The sequence below is a fragment of the Odocoileus virginianus genome, chromosome 1 (genome assembly GCF_023699985.2).
Source record: "Odocoileus virginianus isolate 20LAN1187 ecotype Illinois chromosome 1, Ovbor_1.2, whole genome shotgun sequence".
Lineage (NCBI taxonomy): Eukaryota > Metazoa > Chordata > Mammalia > Artiodactyla > Cervidae > Odocoileus > Odocoileus virginianus.
In genome coordinates, this window is record NC_069674.1 from 44,294,031 (window position 1) to 44,317,151 (window position 23,121).

The 23,121-nt window shown below is 39.3% G+C and overlaps 1 protein-coding gene across 4 annotated transcripts in view; it reads left to right on the plus strand.

The window, feature by feature from the left end:
- The first annotated feature begins 19,309 nt into the window (after nucleotides 1–19,309).
- The window catches only part of STEAP4 (STEAP4 metalloreductase), a 67,216-nt gene continuing 63,404 nt past the window's right edge, over nucleotides 19,310–23,121 (plus strand). For all 4 annotated transcript variants that reach the window (XM_070467427.1, XM_070467422.1, XM_020907670.2 and 1 more), the window contains exon 1: nucleotides 19,310–19,417. The gene's annotated coding sequence lies outside the window, so the exon portion shown is untranslated. The remainder of the gene's footprint in view (nucleotides 19,418–23,121) is intronic.

Sequence of the window (23,121 nt, forward strand, 5' to 3'; positions counted from 1 at the left end):
TTATGGCTTCCATTGCAATAACAAGCAATCGAGGAGGAGGGAGAACCTAAGGATTCATGCCTTCAATAAACTTTCATGATGAATTGATTCTAGCTTTAGCTGCCTAAAAGAAACACAGAAATGAATGACTCATAGTTCAAGCTCTAGATAAACTCACACTCTGGAGGAGGATATGTAATTACAACACAGTGGAAACAGTGCTTATACAGGTATAATGAAAATGTTACAGGGGCATGGGAGTGGAGACACTAACTGCTTGGAAAACTCAGGGAGATGTCCCAGAGAAGGTGATGATAAACAACCTAAGTTTTCTGAAAGACAAGCAGGCATTTTCAGAAAACAGGAAAGATAGAAGGAGTAAGTAGGTATCCATGTTCTGGATAATGAAGAATTCACTTGTTAAGAGAAGAATTTTTGGGTGCATGTACGCACACGAGTTTGTGCTGGGTTGTTATAAATTAAAGTTTCTATAAAATATAATTTTATATAAAATAAATTATAGTCCCTTCCCAAAAGGTTTATAGTCTAGGAGAGAGGATAATACACAAATGACTATTAGAAGACTACATTTCTTTTAATGTTTTAAGACTTCTAGGTTGTGTCTTTTACATGATTTAAGAGCTTCCTAAAATGGATCCAAAGAATTCTGGGGAATTGATGCCTATTCTCATTCTATAATCTTGAATTTAGGAACATGTTTGGATCAGCTAAAGAGTCTGAGGCTAGTGGAGGAGGACTGAATGCACCACCTCAGTGCATGCCTGATAAGGGGTGTCCCTGGTGGCTCAGCAGTAAAGAATCCACCTGCAATGCATAGACGTGCAAGAGACGCAGGTTTGATCCCTGGGTTGGGAAGATCCTCTGGAGGAGGGCATGCCAACTGTCTCCAGTATTCTTGCCAGGAAAATCCCATGGACAAAGGAGCCTGGCAGGATATGGGCCAAGGGGTCCCAAAGATGAGACTGAAGCAACTAAGCACTCACGCACAAGCCTGATGAAGTGTATCTGGACCGAGTGAGGGAGATCAGCAGAGATCCAGACAAAACAACATGTAGACATTCTCCAGCCTTTTGCATAAACACTGCACAAGGCAAGGGATCTGGAAGTTGCACTTCCAGAAAGACTTGCAGTCTGCACTCCCAATCATGTAATCTCTGGTTAGATGGGGGCACTCTGAAACTTGCGTCTTTGTACTCACTGATGATGCTAATCACGCCACTGTTTATCCTAACTGCACTCTGCATTGCACTCCTACTATAAATAAATGTATTTCCTCAAAGGGTATCTATGTCTTGTCTTTCTGTTAATCCAAGCAGAAGGCTTTTTTCAGTATGATAATTGGGCAAGGAGTTGAACAAATCATATAGGAATAGAAGAAGAGACAACTGCTGATTCATTAATTAAAGAGTTCTTGGAGGAAATGACATTGAAAGTATGACTAATTGAATCTATCACCAAACAATCAAGATTTCCATCTGAGTCATACCCCTACTGACTGATACATTCACTCATTAGGTAGGTTAATATATGCTAAAATACTAGAGTTGAGTTTTATTGGTCTTGGAAATGTCTTGCCCTTTACAAAGTCTAAACTTACAATTTATTTATAAAGAGAAAATGTTTAATTCCTAGGTTCTTATTGGCATCTTACAATACAAAGGATGTCAACAATAATAATAAACATCAATTACATAGTGGCAGACTTTTATTTTGGGGGGCTCCAAAATCACTGCAGTTGGTGACCACAGCCATGAAATTAAAAGACGCTTACTCCTTGGAAGGAAAGTTATGACCAACCTAGACAGCATATTAGAAAGCAGAGACATCACTTTGCCAACAATGGTCCATCTAGTCCAGGCTATGGTTTTTCCAGTAGTCAAGTATGGATGTGAGAGTTGTACTGTAAAGAAAGCTGAGCACCAAAGAATTGATGCTTTTGAACTGTGGTTTTGGAGATGATTCTTGAGAGTCCCTTGGACAGCAAGGAGATCCAACCAGTCCACCCTCAGGGAGATCAGCCCTGGGTGTTCACTGGAAGGACTGATGTTGAAGCTGAAACTCCAATACTTTGGCCACCTGATGCGAAGAACTGACTCATGTGAAAAGACCCTGATGCTGGGAAAGATTGAGGGCAGGAGGAGAAGGGGACAACAGAGGATGAGATAGTTGGATGGCATCACTGACTTAATGGACATGAGTTTGGGTAAACTCCAGGATTTGGTGATGGACAGGGAGGCCTGGCGTGCTGTGATTCATGGGGTCGCAAAGAGTAGGACATGACTGAGCGACTGAACTGAACTGAACATAGTTCTTTACCATTCATTTTTCAGATTACTGTCTCATTTGATCCCCCAGTAACCCTATAAAATATTAGTCAAGTTTAGTGACTTGCCCCAGACCACATGCCTAGTAAGTGGACAAGCCGGTTTTTTACCATTATCCTACTACTGAGTCCCAGTTTTGACTGAGCCCACTTTGGAAGCTCCTCTCAATACAGGATTTCTCCCCTCTCCTTTCTCTGAGAATTGCCTTCTCCATTACTATTATAAAAGTGTACCCAGCCATGTACCATGTAACATCTCCACTCCACTTGTGCTTAGTCACTCGATCATGTCTGACTCTTTGCGACCCATTGGACTGTAGCTCACCAGGCTCCTCTGTCCATGGGATTTTCCAGGCAAGAATACTGGAGTGGGTTGTCATTTCCTCCTCCAGGTGATCTTCCTAACCCAGGGATCAAACCGGTGTCTCCTGTGTCTCCTGCATTGGCAGGCAGACTCTTTACCTGCTGGGCCATCAGGGAAGCCTCAACATCTTCAACCAGGCCCTAGTTAATTGGCCTCAAGTATACATAGATTCAATCCAGAGAAGCAGGTTTTCTAAAGGAAGCCTTTGGATATTGATATCAAGATAAGGAGAGTTTTTCTCTCCACCTGCCAAGAAATGAAGTATGTAAATTTAGAAGCTCTTAGGTGCCATGTTCCTCCCTGAAAACAAATGTTAGAGAAGAATTGGCAGAGAGAAGCTCAAAGAGAATCAAGGAACAGACACAAAGAAAGTACCCAGTGGCTTTGTCACCTGCATTTTAGTCCTAGGAGACCTAGCTGTACTCTTAGCCCTCTCTTCAATCATTTCATCTTAATTTAAAGGACTTTCTCATATCATATACAAAAATAAGCTCAAGATGGATTAAATACTTCAATGTAAAACCTGAAACCATTAAACTTCTGGAGGAACACATGGCAGTAATGCTCTTTGACATCAGTCTTAACAATATTTTTTGGATATGGCTCCTTAGGCCAAGGAAACAAAAGTGAAAATAAATAAATAAATAAATGGGGCTACATTAAACTAAAAACCTTTTACAAAGTGAAGGAAACTATCAGCAAAACTAAAAGGTACCTACTAAATGGAAGAAGATATTTGCAAATGATATATCCAACACAGGGTAAGTTAATATACAAAATATACACTCATACCACTCAACATCAAAAAACAAACAACCCAATTTAAAAGTGGGCAGAGGAAGTGAATATTCATTTTTACAAAGAAGATAGATGGCCAACAGGCACAAAAAAAAGATGCTCAATATCACTAATCAACATGGAAGTGCAAATCAAAATTACAATTAGATATCACCTCACGTGTCAGAAAGCCTATTGTCGAAAAGACAACAAATAACAAGTGTTGGTGTGAATGGAGAAAAGGGGACACTTGTGCATTATTGATAGGAATGTAAATTGGTGCAGCCAGTATGTAAAACAGTATTGGGATTCATCAAAGAATTAAAAATAGAACTACTATATGATCCAGCAATTCCACTTCTGGGTATTCACCCAAAGAAAACAAAAAAAACTAATTCGGAAGCATATATGCACCCTAAGTTCACTGCAGCATTATTTACAGTTTCTAAGACACGGAAGTAACCTAAATGTATGATAAATAAGATGTGGTATATATATATGTGTGTGTGTGTGTGTGTGTGTGTGTGTGTGTGTATTATTTAGCCATCAAAAAGAATGAAATCTTTCCATTTGTGACAGCAAGATAGACCTAGAGGTCTATTATACTAAGTGAAATAAGTCAGACAGGGATAGACAAATACAGAATGACTTCACTTATATACATATAAGTGTATATGAGTATTCCATTTACTTATGTACAGAATCTACAAAACAAAACAAATGAGAAATCATAACCAAATAGAAACAGAGTCATAGATACAGACAATAAGTAGGTGGTTGCCAGAGGGGAGGGTGTTGAGAGGAGGAGAAAAATAAGAGGGAGATTTAGAGGTACATACTTTCAGTTACATAATAAATGAGTCAAAGCTATGAAACGTACATTGTGGATAATATGGTCAGCAGTTGTTTAATAACTTTGTATAATGACAGATGGTGACTAGATTTACTGTGGCGATCATTTTGAAATGTAAAGGAATATCGAATCACTATGTTGTGTACCAGGTCAATTACAGTGTTGTAGGTTAATTATACTTCAAAAGCAAACAAACTCATAGAAAAAGAAATCAGATTTGTGGTTACTAGAGACACGGAGTGTGGGAGGGGAATTAGATGAAGGTTATTAAAGGGGATAATTTTCAGTTACAAGGTAAATAAGTAATAGGGATGTAATGTATGATATGATAAAGATAATTAACATTGAAAGTTGAAAAGAGAAAGCTGTGAAGAGACTAAATCCTAAGAGTTCTTATCACAAGGAAAAATATATTCTTTCCATTTTTTGATGTTGTATCTAAGTGAGATGATGTATGTTTACTAAACCTACTGTGATCATCATGTCATGATGTATGTAATTCAAATCACGATGCTGAACACCTTAAACATACAGTTATGTCTGTCAACTATATACTCGTGCAATAAAATTATAAAAATTAAAAAAAAAAGATTCTGGAAGGGTAAAGAAGAACCAGTGTGTTCCTGAAATAGAAAATGTGATTTAGAGAGGAAAACAGCTACCTGAGCATTCTCTCGGTAACATCGTGGGTGAGGTCTAAGAGAGACAATGCCAGCACTGACACCACAGTCTATAGCAGAGGCAGGGGAGATAATCAGCACTTAACAAACATTCATCAAATGAATTAATGAATCTGTTACTCAAATATGTAGTGTGAATATATACATAAGTACTTTTGCTGCTAATGTGTTGTTTTTCTTAATTGGTTCAGAAAAGAAAGCATTCTATGGTTCTTCACCCTAAGGAGAATAAAAAACAATAAACCTCCTTGCTTTGAACATCAGAGAAGAGGAATGTAATTACATGTCATAGCCGAGATAACTCAGCCCAACCTGTACACTCAGAAGTCATATCATCAGCAGAATAAGTTGCCAATATAAAAGGCAAAGTGATATAAACAGAGAGCATTTTCATTTTCATAAAGGAAATTCTATCACCCTGTTTTCACATGACCTTTCTCTAATGTCACTGTTTTCCTATGAAATGACTTGGTGCCTCCAGCCTTAACATTCCAAGGGTAGCATGCTTCCCATTTCCAGTAACAAATAAAATAAAGCCTATGAGTAATGTAGGGTAAAGATTCTTACATGCTCCACATCAAAACTGAGAGCTGCTAATGATTGATGATTACAACCTTTTGTAACCTTGGGCAGAAAATCTAATCAAACTTGCCCAATATTACACCAAAAATAAAGTTGTTACACAAAGTGTAAATAAAATGTAAAATAACTAAAGAAAATAAGGGCTTGGATCATTTTTGGAAGACTGGAATACACATATTGCTATATGTCTATGCCATCAAAAGGAAATATGCTCAATAACCCAGTTTTCTGAAGAAGTAAATGATTTCATGACCTCAGACCTCAGTTGTCTTTATTTCTAAGAGCTAATGCAGGGGTTTTTTTAAATTGTCTGTTCCATTGATGTATTTGACAGTCTGGTGAAGCCTGTTAACTCCTCCCAAAAGAAAATGTATAAATGCATAAAAAGAAACAGATTTACAAATGTAGCTGAAATCAAATTGCAATTGAAAAGCAACTGAAACAAAACTATTAAAATATTAAATGAAAGTGTTATGATATGGTAACAGACAACTTCTTTAATAACATATTACATAACAGCTCTACTGATGGAGCTAATAACTACTATATTTCTGATATAGCTATTAGCAAGAACAACATTTTAAAAATACTATAATGTGTGAGGAAATCCAGAAATATTAATAATTTCTATTGTGACAAAATCATGGGTTTATATTAATACAATGTAGTTTTAGGCTTCATAGTTTGAAGCCTAAATTCATAATTCAAAAGAAATCCTTAGTTTCAGTTTGAGCTTAATATAAATAAAGAAGGTTTGCTATGAACCTAAGATTGCAGAATCTGGGATAAGAAACCTTGGTTGTCCCTTTTATAAATGGTATAAATACAATCGGTGTTCACCAACTTTGGGGCTTCCTTGGTGGCTCAGTGGTTTAAAAAAAAAAAAAAAACCCGCCTGTCAATGCAGGAGACACAGGTTCAATCTTTGGTCCGGGAAGATCCCTTGGAGGAGGAAATGGCAACCCACTTCAGTATTCTTGCCTGGGATTTGAAATCCCATGAACACAGAAGCCTGGCAGGCTACAGTCCATGGGGTCGCAAAGAACTGGACACGACTTAGCAACTGAATAACAACAACTGTGATTATTAACTAAATTAAGTTTTTATGTCCTAGAACTACTAAGACTTCGCCAAGTGATCAGAAAGGGCAGACATAGAACTGTGAAAGCTGTTGACAAACATGGAAAAGATTAAAGTATACAGATGAATGTGGAGAATCTCTGATACACTTTGAGAAGGAAGATCCAAGAAATCCACTAACCTGACACCAAGAAGGGCCCTAAAGAAGGATCCTGAAAATCCATACTGTGAAAATGACAATCTTAAGTATCTAAGATCATGTTTCTCTCTGCAATATTTTGATTAAAATTCTACCAGAAAATTTATTTCACCAAAATTCTAAGTATGGCATTATTCATTAAAATATTAATAAAAATATGGCCATTGACATTTTCTAATAAGATCATATGTAAAACACACATGAAAAATTTAAAAAACAAAAACACAGAAGTACAGCTTTCTTTTTTGGTAGTTGGTAGGCTGTTAGTATTGGATTGTTCTTACTATAAAGATTGGGAGAAATAGCCCCTAACCCAGGTACTAGAACCAAAGCAGGCATTTGATGATGTATGAGACAGGAATGAACCATAAAGTAGACAAGGATCTTCATGGCATTATCCAAACCTGAATTTATCATTTGCCCACCTAAAACCAAGAGTGAAAGAAGTGAAAGTGTTAGTTGCTCAGTAGTGTCTGACTCTTTGCAACCCCATGGGCTGTAACCCACCAGGTTCCTCTGGCCATGGAATTTTTCAGACAAGAATACTGGTGTGGGTAGCCATTCCCTTCTTTAGGGGAATCTTCCCAACCTAAGAATTGAACTCGGGTCTCCTGCATTGCAGGCAAATTCTTTACCATTAGAGGCACCAGGGAAACCTTAAGTAGTACCTTTGTTTCCTAAAGCTGTCACAACAAATTGCCACAAAATGCTGGCTGAAAACAACAGAAATTTATTCCATCACACTTCTAGAGGCCAGAAGAACAGAACCAAGGCGTGGGCAGGGTTGGTTCCCTCTGAAGGATCTGAGGGAGACTCTGTTCCCTGCTCCTTTCCCTTCCCTTGAGGCCAGCAACCTTCGGCACTCCTTGGCTTAAGAGTGCATAACTATCTACATCTGTCTTCCCCTGGCCTTCTCCTTTCTGTTTTCGTGTCTCAAATCTCTCTCTCCTTCCTCCTATGAGGACACCAGTTACTGGATTTACAGCCCACCCTAAAGTCAGGATGATCTCACCTCAAGATCCTTAATTATGTCCACAAAGGCCCGATTTCCAAATAAGGTCACATTCCCAGGTATTGGCTGTGAGGAGACTGGCATATACCTCTCAGAGGGCAGGGGGGACACAATTCAATCTATTCCACCAAGAAATCCTAAAATTCCTCACATCCTAGATACAGAGGCGTTGAATAAAAGATGATAAAAGGCAGTACAAAACACATGTTTTTCCTTATAGAAAGTATTAGTGGATAACTGTATATGAAAAAACTGCACATCATAAATTTTTAGCACTGCAAATGTGTGCAGTAAACACAGGGAAGCTATGGATCTACAGAATTGAAACAGAGTTAGTGCAGACTGTGTAGTTGAGACAGAAAGTTAAGATATTTTAGGGACTTAACAGAGAAATTACAGACTCAAGGCAGGTACTCCTGGCAATCATGTCTGAAATGAGCTCTGCCCAGGCTGGCCCTGGAGGATGTGGGCTAGTGCAGTGCAGGGAGCCGGCCTGAATGTACAGGCCCGTTAAGGCCCTAAGAGAGAACAAAGGGTCTCTCTTTGTCCTGCCACCCCTTCTTGTTAAAGTATAGACTGGCATTTGTCCCCTTCAGGGAAAAAACACCCCGGTGACCTTTCGCCTGTTTTCCTGGTGCTGATAAACTCGTCATGCTTGAAGCCTGTCTTCTATCTAGTTAATGTTCTATTGATCTTAATCATGTTGGGCGCTAGGGTAATGCTTTACTGATCTTAAGTGGAGGAATTTAAAACATCTGTGCCTGTAGCTCTGCACATATGCAAACCTTTGATCTATTAACTCCTGTTAGCATATATATAGGTGTGGTATTCTTCAATAAAGTTGTCGGAATCAGACGCAAGCTGACTCCGTCCCTCTCAACCCCATCTTTCTGAGTCTTATTTCCTAGGTACTCTGGTAATTGCGTTCTCGACCAGTTCGTTTGCCAGCAGGCTCCGGCAGTGCAGGATGAAGAGACAAGCTCCCTTAGTCACTGTTGCCTAAGGATATTCCCAGTGGTGTAGTGAAATAGGCTGAGTGTAACCCAACCTATGCTGGAGCTATGACTGGATTGTTTAAGATATGCTGTCTATATTTGTCCTTAAATTACCTCATTGTGAGTTAAAAAAAAAAAAAAACATACTTCATCTAGTGGTATGTAGAGAACTTTATTGATGTTTTTATGATTACATAATAACTGAAACTAGTGGGGAAAAAGACTCAGTATAGTACAGAGAAAAGTAGTATCTGAACCTGGTAATATTTCCAGTCATGGTGGTCAGAGAGGGCAAACTATCTAATGTACAAACATAAATATTCTTGTTTAGATACAACACTCTTTATATATCCTAAGATTTCAGAAGTTAGTGCTAAGGTATGGTGATGTGGCCACTTAATAAATATTGTCCATATCTTCGAAACAGAAATCACATTGTCATCTAAAAATTAGAACTGTGCATGCAAAGGTATATTTTATCAATTTGTTCATTTTGTTCAAAGATATTATACAGGCTTTTTGTAGTGATATAGTCCTATTACTACATAGATTACCCCCTGTATTTCTAGAAAAGACCGTGTTTTATTCTTTGTTATCCTTCATAATACCTAGTCTGTTCTTTGTGTATAGTGAATCAGCAGTGATCACAGGTAACTACAAGATTTCCTAATATTTTATACAAAATGGTTGTTCTTTCTTATGGAAATGACCACATACAGATGTGATGATAGAGGAGATTCATATTAGATAAGCACTGGTCAGTATTTTTCCCACTGAAGCAAAAATAAAGCCTGAGTTTGGAGAAACTCCTAATTCTGCTGGTGTGCTGGGTGCCTCAGTTTCCCCACTTGTAACATGGGTGTAAGAGCTGTACATGTTTCAAAGGGCTGGTGTGAGATTTAAGCAAGCTAATATTTGGAGGGTCCAGAAGAGTGTCTGGCACATAGAGAGTGCTAGACAAGCATTTTTATTACTAGAGGTATTTATAATATTATTCACTGGCTATTGTTTAGATGCTAAGCTATGGCCAACTGTTTGTGACCCCATAGATTACAGCTCTCCAGACTTCCCTGTCCTTCACTATCTCCCAGAGTTTGCTCAAACTCATGACCATTGAGTCAGTGATGCTATCTAACCATCTCATCTTCTTCCACCCTCTTTTCTTTTTGCCTTCAGTCTTTCCCAACATCAGGGTCTTTTCTAGTGAGTCAACTGTTTACAACAGATGGCCAAAGAATTGGAGTTTCACTTTAGTATCGGTCCTTCCAATGAGTATTCAGGATTGATTTCCTTTAGGATTAACTGGTTTGATGTCCTTGCAGTCCAAGGGACTCTCAAGAGACTTCTCTAGCCCCACAATTCAAAAGCATCAATTTTTCAGTGATCAGCCTTCTTTATGGTCCAACTCTCAAATCCATACATGACTACTGGAAAAACCATAGCTTTGACTATACACAACTTTTTGGCAAAGTGGTATCTCTGCTTTTTGACACGTTGTCATAGCTTTCTTTCCAAAGAACAAGCATTTTTTAATTTCATGGCTGAAATCACCATCTGCAGTGATTTTTGAACCCAAGAAAATAAAATCTGTTACTGCTTCCACGTTTTCCCCTTCTATTTGACACGAAGTGATATGACCGGATGCCATGATTTTAGTTTTTCAAATGTTGACTTTTAAGCCAGCTTTTTCACTCTCCTCTCTCACCCTCATCAAGAGGCTTTTTAATTCCTCTTCACTTTCTGCAGTTGGAGTGGTATCACCTGCTATTATTCACTAGCCTTACAGAAATAGGTTTGTTTGAAGGAATAAGTACAGTAATATATCTTTTATTGAGTGTTGCTGGGGAACAATGTTTTCATAGTTAGTCAATCCATCAGTCAGTATTTATCGAGAATCTATGCTGGGCCAGGTACAGTAATACAGTAATAAAGAAGGCAGTCTATGCCCTCAATAAGCTTACTCTCCAGTGGGGAAAAAAATATACAACCACAGTGATTAAAAACACAATAATATGTACCATGAAGAAAATAAAATTGTGCAATGTGGCATACAGTGCCTGCCTGAAAGGTGGTGGATGGGAGAGCTACTTTAAGTTAAGATCCTCAAAGATTAAGAAGTTGAGCTGAGACCAGAATAATGAGGCCATTGTTATAGATCTGAGAAAAGAGCCTTCCAAGCAGAAGCAATAAAAACTACAACATACAAGCATCCTAAGAAGAGAACAAATGCTCAAGGTTGGTGTATTAAGTCTTTACCTGAGTGCTGTCAGATATAAGCCAGTGCAGAGAGAGGAACTGATAACTGGGAGAAAGAAGAGGATAGTTAGAGGAGTGAAGCCTTTATGAAGATGGCATGGGGTCAGATCCAGGAATACCTGGAGAGAATGGCCTTAGCGACGGACCAAGAGACATGGTAGAGTCAAGTATCTGTATCATGGGCTCTCAGAACTAGTGGTAAAAAAAAAAAAATAGTGAGATCATAACATGTAATTGTCGGGGACGGGGAGGAGAGAAAAGTAGTGATTTAAGGCATCATTTCAGAGACTGAGAAATTGAATATGCTTAGCATGTACAATAGGATGGCACCGTGCCTTTACCACGGTGGTCACGGTTTTGAAACAACTCTAGCTGGCACAATCGTTGGATTTTCTCCAACAACATTTAGCTGCTTGGAGGTGTATGGGGGGGCAATTACTTGGGTGAAATCAGGGTTGGTATTTGCCAGGCAAGGAAAGTGAACAAAAAAATGGCCAAAGGAATCAAGAGGTATTTGCAAGAAAATAATCATAGTAGTACATGAAACATCAGCTGGGTAGGAAGATTAAGTGAAAAGATGAGGGAAGCAACTGAGGAATATAAAGCAATAAAGGATGAGGGCTGGGGATCAGAGCTACTGATGAAGTTAGAAACTAGCAAGGGTGGGATTAATCAGGGTAAGTGAGCTGGATAGACAAGAGGTAACGATCAGAAAATGAGATTTGAAATGAAAGTATGACAGTTGTTGGTAATGAATAGGTGGATGTGGTGAGTGTTATCTATGGTAGGAGGGTGGATCAATATCAAAAACTGACCTTAAATTCTTTATTATAATCATTTTGGATAGAAATGCCATTAAAATGGTTTTTACATCATTCCTTGGAGTACATCAAACATATTTTTCTGGTCATAATAAGGTTAACAACATAAAGATTAATTATGTTGTGGCATATGTGGTAATTGGCTCAGTATTTTCTGATTGTTTTGCCCCTACAATAAATTATTCCTGACACTATTATTTGAAGACCTTACGGATTTTTTTAAGAATTTTCCTGTCTCTTCCTTTGTTCCTTTCAGGCATAGTAGCCAGAAAACTGGGCTTCTCAGAATCAGTTTTCTCAGGCATCCTTCGCTTGGCTTCCCTCCCTTTCTCAAATGATGCTTTATTCTTTAAAAAGGAAGAGTGGACACAGGAACTCAGCCACCACCAAAAATAATAAAAGCTTTTATTTCTAAGAAGTAGATTTTGATGAGATTTTATAAACTTCTCTTTCTAAATTTCTAGTGTTCAATTAAAATATATCATTGGCTTATAAATGATCCCTTGGATGATAGCTATTAAGTTATGAAGGGCACTGGATTTAAGTTCAACATTAAAATAGCTCTGATGTAGGGTTTTATATAATTCATATTTGACTGACACAAAAAATTATAACCTACCTCCCCACAGCCTCTAAAGATTCTTTCTCCTGTGGCCTTTTTCATGTACAATATCTATCACTGCTTTACAAAATGCAAAAAACACAAATTAAGAATATTCCCAGATAGCCACTAGTCCAACCAAATTAGGTATCTAAAGGGGGCGATTAGAGTAAGCCCTTTATTTTGTTTTTCTCCACTCCTTTCAATGATAACAGTATTTTTTATTTAGGCCAATTGAAAGCACATGTCCACATCTCTTTTTCCTGCAATTATCACATAAAAACACAGATGACATTTCTGAGAAATCAAAGCTCTTTCAGTGGCTACTGCACATTTCCAAAATGTGAAGAGGGGAGTCTCTGCTCCCTGTCATATAGCGAATCCTGGACATCGTTCTACAGCCTGTTGACAACTGCTAACTCCTGGGACTTAGCAGGCAATATCTCACTACAGAGACACTCTCCAAAAAAGGCCCAAGAACTCTATTATATTTTCACAAAATGCTATTGCAGACATAGGTGATATGGAGTTGGAAAAGAAGTAATTAAGTGAAAAGATTATAGATGAAAAAAAAAGTCTGGAGAAAAGCAGAACCCTGGGAATAGGAAGAGATAAAGTAGCTGAAGGCATTTGGCCTTTTCTGAACAACTTGAGCACAAACCTGTGTGGAAATCAGCAGAGACGGCTACGTGGATATTTCACTTTAGCTACTGAAGCACAGATTTAATCTCACCAATGTTTTTGACATGAATGATTTCAAATATCTTATATTTCTACTTATCTCCTTTATATATGGGCTTCTATCAGTCCATCATTTTCCCTTCAAACCATTCATTCATTCATCAGTATTTGTTGAAATATTTCAAACAATATTTGAATAAACAGTATTTTTGTTTTTTAAAGAAAATTTATGACTGCCTACAATAATCCTTTGAAACTTTCTTATTAGAATGGAATATGAGTTTTTGGAGATCTGCTGATTTAGTTGAGGGGGGTAGGGTAGAAGAAGCAATAGTTACAGTATTTTCAAAAAGTGTAACAATGCAGTGAAGATTTTGATGTTGCCTTAAGTTTTTTGTTTTATTTTCTCCAATTTTAAAATGACTTTTTAATTGCAAAGGAAGAGCTTTAAACACAGGAAGTAAAATCTAGACCAGTCCATTACGCTCTTTTTGAGACCCTATTATGCACTAGTCACTTAAGTGTTACATATACAACAAAGCATACATTATACAAGAATTTTCTGTCTTCATGGTGTTCCATTCCAAGGAAAGACAAACAATAAACATAATAAATAATTCAAGTACAGTGTGTTACAAAGTAAGGAGTGGTTTAGAAATAAAAGAAAAGGGAAGCAAGGAAAGGGAGCTAGGTATGTGTGTGTGTAATTTTAAATAGAATTGCCCTAACTGCTCGATTCTGAATGATCTCTGATTTACAATAAGTGAAAAAAGAAAGATGTAAAAGAATGTGACTAGTAGGCTGCCACTTGTATTTTTAAGAATAAGTATGTGTTTTTATGTGCACAGTCTGTCTGTGAAAGGAGCCCAATAAATCATCAAAATGGTAGCCCCCAGGCAGGAAAACTCAGGAAAAAAATGTGTTTTTCAAGTACCCTTTTCATATCTTGAATTTTCCACCTGTGCATTATTTTTTCAAATATTTTAATTAATACTTTAAAAAGAAGTTTTATATAACCCAAAACAACCTACAGTAGTTAAATCAATGGTGTGGCAAATAATCTGTGAATATAAACTAAATCACCTAGATTTGGTATTTCCCTGCCAGCATGACAGAGGACGTTTTAGAGTTATCTTTAAGGCTATTCCAAGAAAAATAACTCTTATAAGTAATTTATCCTTACAAATATTAAAAAATATGCAAAAATAAAAATATACTTAATATCTTAACTCTTCTTGTCCTTTTCTTTTCCTCCTATGATTGACTCATTGCTAACTTTGTTTGAAGGTGCACAGGACAATGGATGAAGCTAAATGCACTTGAATCTTTTTCTTCTCTTTAGCAACTGAAAATCCAACTAACCTGCCTTTACTGGCACCAAGCATAGATTGACTGGACTGGAATCGTCTTTACTAATAATACCTGCAGTTCTAACAGTAGTCACCACCCTCTGTTGAGTCAGAGCTCTTCCTGCAGCTTGATAAATCAGCATGTCTACTGGGAGGCTGGGGTGAAACTGAGGCATCTTATCTTCAGTTTTAGGATTACCAAAGAACATCTCCATTAGTAACGGTGTCATTTATCAAAACATAACTCAACTTGAAAGTTTCCCTATCTCTTCAAACTATTTTGAATATCTTGTTGTTTGATAGTGTCACAAATAATTGACCACCTCTAAGGTCAGCAGGTGTGGCTTGGCCCACATCCAGATTTCTACTGGGGATGATCTGCTCACGGCCCTGTTGGTGGCCTTGGAATCTCCGACATTATCACAGACTTTGTGACCTGGAGAATCAGAGACCCGGATAAAAGGGACTGGGATTTCTTGCCCATTTCTAATTCCCAGAAGTAGCCACCCTTCACCCGCAGTCAGGGACTTTTAAAAATATTACTATTCACTCATCTCACACACACAACTCTTCCACTTATACCTTCTCTTGAATTTCTAGTGAGAGTTTCTTTAGGGCATGTTTTATTTTTAAATTCTTTATTGTCATTCCTGACATCATCTCCTAGCTCAGTCTCTGCTATTGTCAGTGTCTGGCATATTTTCCCATCAGGACTTTTTTTGGGTACAAGTGGGCGGCAAAATGTTTGGGTTTGCTTCCTTCTCTGTGTTGGCAGGAATCCTAAAAATAAGTTAAAACCAGGTCCATGGTGTGGGTTTCTTTACTGTACCCTTTACAGTTTTATAGTTCCGGGGGGTGGGGTGGATAGCTCACTTCCTGGAAAAGTAGGAAAAGAGTAGAAAAAGAAATTTGCTGGGACAAGAAATTAAATTTCCAAGTCCACCGGGAAGTAGCCTAGAAGTGTCAACCACAGAGATTGATTGCTTACCCATGGCCCAGATCTGCTACAAGAAAATTTGGAAGCTTTTTTCCAAAACAACAAATGTCATCCTTTTCTGTGATGAAAGCACCTTAAACATGTGGTATGACTGGAGAAGCAAGACTGATCAGGTGACCTTCTCATCATACCCAATCCCATTTTATTAGGCAAACACCCAAATATCAACTCTTGTAACTGAAAAACCCAGCGGTATGAAGTTCCAGCAACCTCAGAAATCTGTCTCTTTCCCTCTCTTTGCTCTCCTTTCCCTGGAAGTGGCTGCTTTCTCAGGCTCACTCTTTCTTCACAGCCACCCAGGTTTACATTCTAGCAGCTCAACAACCCTCTGGAAAGATTCCTATCGGCCCAGCTTAGGTAATCACTGAGCCAATTGCTATTTATCAGCCAAACCTAAGTAATGGGTCTATTCCTGAAATCCCAGCAGTGCTACCGCTTCCAACTGGACAAGGGATTGTGCAAGGGTGTTTCTCAAAGAAAAAAATAGGTCTATGATTAGCAGAAAGGAAATGGATTCTGCAAGGCCACGACAAGAGGAGTCCAGAGATGCACCAAGAGGGCAAAATTTAAGTTAATCAGACACTCATTTTTAATTTATTGAAGTTTGGTTTTGACAGTGAGCCTTTCCTCAAATTTTCTGCCCCAAACTCCTCACTCACTTCACCCTCATCCTGGCCCTGAATGATGAGCAAACAAAAAAATAAAAAATCATTATACTCATATTCAAAACTATCTCCCAGTGTGCTTGCAATCCCCAACTTGAGACTCATTCCTTTGAGTAGGCAGAGACATCCCGAGGGGTTCTTCAAATTTTTTTCCCTCAAAATAGCTAGAAGATAAATCTTTAAGCTGATCAAAATTTCCTTAATACATGCTAGTTAGATAGGCTGCTGGTGCTAAGTCGCTTTGGTCATGTCCGACTCTGTGCGACCGCATAGACGGCAGCCTACCAGGCTACCCCATCCCTCTGATTCTCCAGGCAAGAACACTGGAGTGGGTTGCCATTTCCTTCTCCAATGCGTGAAAGTGAAAAGTGAAAGTGAAGTCACTCAGTTGTGTCCAACTTCTAGTGATCCCATGGACTGAAGCCTACCAGGCTCCTCCGTCCATGGGATTTTCTAGGCAAGTGTACTGGAGTGGGGTGCCATTGCCTTCTTGGGTTAGATAGGCTATCAAGTCAATAACATCTAGGGCCTGCACGTGTTGAAAGCCCTACCCCACAAAAATGTGTGTGGTATATATACTATGAGCACAGACAATAGGGAAGAGGGACAAATGGGTAAGACCTGGAGCTGCACAGAAGAGGGTCCCTAAAAAGAAGAAAAATGACAGAAAAAAGGAGATACAAGATGTTAATGACACACTTTAATCCAATCACTTAATAACACTTAATGAACACTAGCTCTAGCTCTACTTCATCAATTTTCCTAAGTTCTGCCATGTGGAAAAATGGAGGTAGTAGGCTGGCAGGAGAAGAAATAACAGGAAAGACTCAGGGCACATTCCCCATGGAAATCTCTGAACAGGACCTCTCTGATGGTGTGCAACATCTGGGAAGGCTTATCTGGAATTCCAATGATAATGCTACAGGGAGAAGGGTGAATCCTGCCAAGGGAAAAATTCTCGGGTTTTCCAGTGCCTGGCATCTTTGGAAGCTTAATTTTGCCCTACAGTAAAGGCTTAAGGAAAGACTCGGAGACTTAGGAACTGTGTGTCCCTCCTAAGACCAAGGGAAAAAATCAATTCTTAAACCACAAGATAAATAAGTCAAATATCTCTTAAATTTGGTACTAATAAAGATAGTTTTTTTAAAAATCTTTCATATTCCAGTCATTTTAATCTTCCCTTTCTGGGGAGTTGCCTTTGGCAAAGAAAACAGCTTATATAACTGAAATATATCTGCCTGTAATAAAAATTGGGCTTCAAAATTTTTTGTCCATCTAATAATGTTTATCTAAAGCAATGATTGTCTAATCATCTAAAGAAATGATTCAGTTATTAATGGGAGGCTGCACTTGTGAATATGATTTTCTATTTTGTCAACTTAGCAAGGATCCAAACACTGCCCAGAAACCAGCTGTCTGCTTCTGGTGGCATGTACGTCACCACCTGGTGAAAGGCTAGATGCCAGCAATTTTGCAATCTTACAACTTACTTCCCCTGTTTATGGAACAACCTTTTATATAAAACGGGCTCCATGGGATGTGCCTACTGGGAGACCATGTGGTGGCCACAATGTCTGGTGCCCATAGCAACCATATTTCACACTGTTTACTTTATACTCCACTGACCACTAACAAATCAGCATTCTAATTGTTAAGTACCAGGTTCAATGTGCTAAGAATCGAGTTTTTGTGCCCACAAGGCTTAATCCCAGATGCTAGACCAGGAGCAAGTCACAGCAACTGTGCTGATCAACTATGAGGCTTCTTAGAGACACAGAAGGAAGCCTTCCTTCCTTGCTACACCCTTCTCTCACCCTGTGAGTCTTCAGACTGGGAAAAGCAGATGCTATAAAAGCAATGAATACCTTTTTACGTTCTTCCATCCCCGAAGAATTCTACCTGATGAGCCTTCTGCAAAATATAACTGGCGGTAGATTTACTAATGAGTGCAATAAATGTTGAGTGCCTATTATATGCCAACTACCTGTGCTAGGTGTGGTGGAGAATTCCAGGCTGAAAAGAATAGAGTGTCAACCCTTGAAGCTTGCAGACCAGGAAAGGAGATATGCAATAATTTTCTTAAGAGGCAAATTATCCTAACTTCTGTAGTAGAAGAATAAATTACACTGTATGGAGAAAGAAAAGCTTAATTAGAACAAGTGGCTCAAAGAAGACCTCTTGGAAGACATGGTGTCTGACCTGACTCCATGTGGTGCTCTGGGGAGAGTCGCAGTCCAGGCAGAAAGGGATTTGACTCAAAAGTGCTGGGAAAAGCCCCCCACCCCCATGTGGCTGAACATCTTACCCTGGGCAAGCACATCATTAAGACCAGCGACTGGGTGACAGACAGATTGAAAAGGCTCTGGGCTCTAGACTACCGGATTTTGGAGTGTAGTTGTGCTTTGCCCCATAGATGATATGGTTAGTTAAATTTTAAGCCATCACTGGTGTGACTCTTGAGCTCTTTCTAAGTAGAGAGACCTATCAGTCCAATATATATAATTGCACCATTATTATCCAATATTATGTAAGTATAGACACACATTGGCATCCTCATTACCATCCCTCTCTCTTACTTGGTTTGTTTCCTTTGAACCATTTAATGTACCTAAATTAAGACCTCCAAATTCAAGATCATCCAATCTATGCCCCCCCTCTCCAAACCCAAGGTTTCCCGGTAGAGGAGAAAGATGTCACCTCTGAGTTAAGACACTATGGCACAGGGGGAAATGCCTAGAAACCAAAACCAGGGGGTATTTTCTCAGCTTTTCAAAGCAGCCTCTCTGGTTCCTTCAGAAAAGGGGTCCTCCTCAGCCTCTCCAAGCCTCAATCTGCCTGGGATGCACAAGATCCCAAAGGGTCTGGGGAAAATCCTTTAAAAACTCCACTGGCCCGAGATCAATGTCAACCTCCGCAGCAACAGCAGCGGCGGCAGCACCGGAATTTCTGGTCCTCCCAGCTGTCTGGGATTCCCAGCTTGAACTCTTCCTGGAAGCGCTTTCTTCACCGCTTCTCTTGCGCAATCTAGCGAGCCCTCCCTCCGCTCTGGAGCTTCTTAAACCGAGTGTGGCTAGGCGCCGGAGCTTAGAGCACCGAGCCGCGTCCCCGCCCAGCCTGGCCCTCCTTGCACCCTGCCGCAGCGGCGCTGGACCACGGCCGCTTCGGAAGCACCTCTCCCGCAGGTGGGTCATGTTGCTGCCGGCCTACGCCTGGTACCTTTCGCCACAGGGCTCCCCTCCCTTATCAGCTTCTTCCCACCTCGAATCCCTGCTGCCAGGACTCCGCTCCGCAAACCTGCTCGCCCTGGGAAGAAGGTGCAAGACCACCCAAGGGTGTGGCGGGATGAGCTAAGTAATTCAGCAAGCGGCTTGCTTCCCGGAGTTTTCTCTCTTGCTTCCTCGGGGTGCAGAGGAGCCCTAAGAAGGAAGACTTAGGGCTTTGGACTACTCTCTATATCTTACTTCTAGTTAAAGGCAGTCTCAGATCTGAGTACACTTCTTGGCCAAGGGCTGAAAATGCGTCCTGAGATTTGCAACTGCTTCCACCCTTGATCTTTAGCAATTGTTTTTCCAGAGAAATACGGCTTTGGAATGTAACCCATGAGAAGAGTAAATAAAACCTTTGGTTCCCTGTTTGTCCAGAGGCAGTTAGAAGGTACTTTTCCCCTCTGGATAGTAATTTTAAAACTTTCTTTAGAAGATGACTGGTCTAAAGGAAAGTCAACTGGATGGAGAATAGGACAGGGGTGGGACTGGAGAATTCTATTCTTAGTTCGAATTAGAAGTTCAATACCTCAGCCTCAGTTTCCACACAGTAAAATAAAAGACTACTGGAACAGAGTAGCCACAAAATCCACCTCTAACAAGGTAAAAACCCATGACTAAAGATGCTTGCAGGTTTGAAATACATTGAAAACTTCATCAGTGATATACGTTCAACTAAGAAATTTATTTCTTCATAATAATGCAGGTTTCACTTTTTTAGGGAAAATACCCAGTTGTGGAGAGACAGTCTTTTTCTACTGACTATCTTGGACTTGCACCACTTTTATCATTCAGAGAATACTCTGTTTTCCAAACCAATTCTTCAGCCTTGCTGTGTGAGAATGTCCTATTCCGTATAAATGACAGTCATATAAATGTCACTCACATGAAAGAACAATTTTTTTTCTGATACAGTAGGTGTAATTTTATAAAATGGCACATTTATTTGAAGCAGTAACTTTTTTGAGATATGGCCTTTTGCAAGGCCCCGAGTTTTTCAAAATGCTGTGATTTAGCACGGTATGAAATTCTATCTGCCTGTATTCCACCTGCATGGCAAACACCGCCACCCCAGAAAACAGGATGAAGCACTCCTTATTTATCAGGCTTGGAGGTTGTAAAGTAAATGGAACATGTGTGTGGAGAAATTGGGTCATGGCACTCTCTCCATCCGGCAACATTTATGGTGTTGCTGAAGTTCATGTGGCAACCTGAGGTTCAGAAACCAGCCTGTTCAAGGCCTGACCCTTAACTTGAGAATGATTTCCAGATGCCTGCCTTGCTTAAGCTTGCTAACTGGTGTTAGAAGTAACCAAATAAATTTTTATAAACCTGTGCTTAAATTGAAAACCCTGAGCCTTGTTCTGAACAGTTTTAAGAAAAATAGATTCATTTATCATAGAATTTCAAAATTGAAGAATGCTTGAGCAGTCACTCCACATTTCCTCAAGGACCACCCCACATCATGCTACCATTATTTATGACATTATCAAAAGGGTATAAATTCTCTTTTTAAAGTTTCCTGAGTAGCTGATTCTGAAGTCACCCTCAGAAACGCATCCAGTGTATCATGATCCTCACCACCCAGTTCTCTTTGGAAGTCATTTGGATCTTTGTCAACTGCTATTTCAAAATTATTTCCTTTTAAAATCTTAACAAAGTTAATAAGCTGCTAGCAGAAGAAAAAAAAATCACTTTTCAAACTTGAAGACTTGCCAGGGCACCTTGTAGGTTTCCTCTGGATTATCCTCTGAAAAAGTGAAAAACTTTTTTAAAAGTGTTAGTCACTCAGTAATGTCCAACTCTTTGTTACCCTGTGGACTAGCAGGGTAGCCTGTCTGGCTCCTCTGGCCATGGAATTCTCCAGGCAAGAATAGTGGAGTGGGTAACCATTCCCTTCTCCAGAGGATCTTCCCCACCCAGGGATCGAACCTAGGTCTCCTGCAAGGCAGATTCTTTACCATCTAAGCGACTAGCGAAAAAGTGAAAGTCACTCAGTTGTGTCTGACTCTTTGCTACCCCATGGACTGCAGCCTGTCAGGCTCATCTGCCCATGAGAGTCTCCCTGCAAGAGTTTTGGCGTGGGCTGCCAGTTCCTTCTCCAGGGGATCTTCCTGACTCAGGGATTGAACTCGACCGATCTCCTGCATTGCATGCAGATTCTTTACTGTCTGAACAACCAGGGAGAGAGGTCAATCATTAAGTGTCTGCAACTACATCTACCTATAAGTCCTACTCTAAGGGTCGAGGACATGCTGTGGATAGTGAAGTTTTCTGTGTGGGATTTTTTTTTTTTTTTTGAAGTTACAATTAGGCCAGAAGTAATAAACTTGACAAGGCCCCTGAAGTCACCTGTTTGACTGCTTTTGTACATGCATCTGTGCTTTGTACATCCAAAGAGAACAGGTCATTTGTTAACTATGAGGACAGTTAACTATGAAGAGTTCCACACTACGTGTCCCACCTACCATGATATTTTAAATGACTTTGGGTCATTTCCCAAATGATTTTAATTAACACTTGTTATTTTATTGGCCTGCAAGGAATAAAGCTAATAACTAAAGGATAACTAATGCTGAAAACAATGCATGATAAGAAAACATATTTGGCCAACATACTTCAGCAATTTGTTCTTACCAAATTATTATGGAAAAAGGATCAAAGAGTGTTTGCACTGTTTGGAGATCATCTTTCAGAAATACATCACTGCAAAAAAATACGCAATGTTCTACTCAAAGAAGCATTTCCACCCTGATTAACTAGGCAGGACATGACATCCTAATCTGAATGCATCTCCACAATGTTCTAGAAGAGTGTTGTCTGCCATGTGTAAAGAAGCCTTACCATACTGAATTTTGATGGCTGCAGTATTTTTGAAAAGTTATTTTGAGAGAAGTATGTTACTTTTAAATGTAGATTATATGATCAGTCTTCATGTCAGGATGAAGTTCACTTTTCATCTTATAAGGAAGGCAAATGTATGCAAAGGATAATTTTGAAAAGTCAGGAGCTATAATTCTGAATACAAAGAACTCTTAAGAGGTAACTTAATATAACTATATAGCATACCTCTTGGGGAGGGGGCTATCAGAACACATACTAGACCATCACTTTTGCGCTATTCCAAATAAATTGAGGGAAAATAATGGTATCAAGCACAGAGCCAAGTGCTCTAATCAGATTTTCACTGGTGATGGCTCAATAACTGAGAAGAATCAGAATAGGAGAACGTGGCTAATGGTCCACACTGATCATACATCTTTCATCTATACATCTCAGTTTACAAGGCGTGGAAATAGCTTTGAGCCCAAATAAAGCAGTGGCTGAAACAGTTATGCACAGACTTTGGTAAACTGTCTTGTTCTGCTTCCCAGGCAGATAAGCATCCTTCTCTGTACATTCAATGTCTTCACATGTTGTTTTACAGCAGTTTGATTATGTGTTTATATCCTCCCCAAGACAGGAGCCCCATGAGGACAAGAACAGTCTAGTTTATCACTTAACCCCTCACAGTGCCTTGCACAGAGAGGTTGTTCAATAAATCTGTCAAAAACATGCAGTGTTTTATGTATCAAGACATTGTTTTAGTGTATTAAGATATTGCTGATACACTAATTTTTATT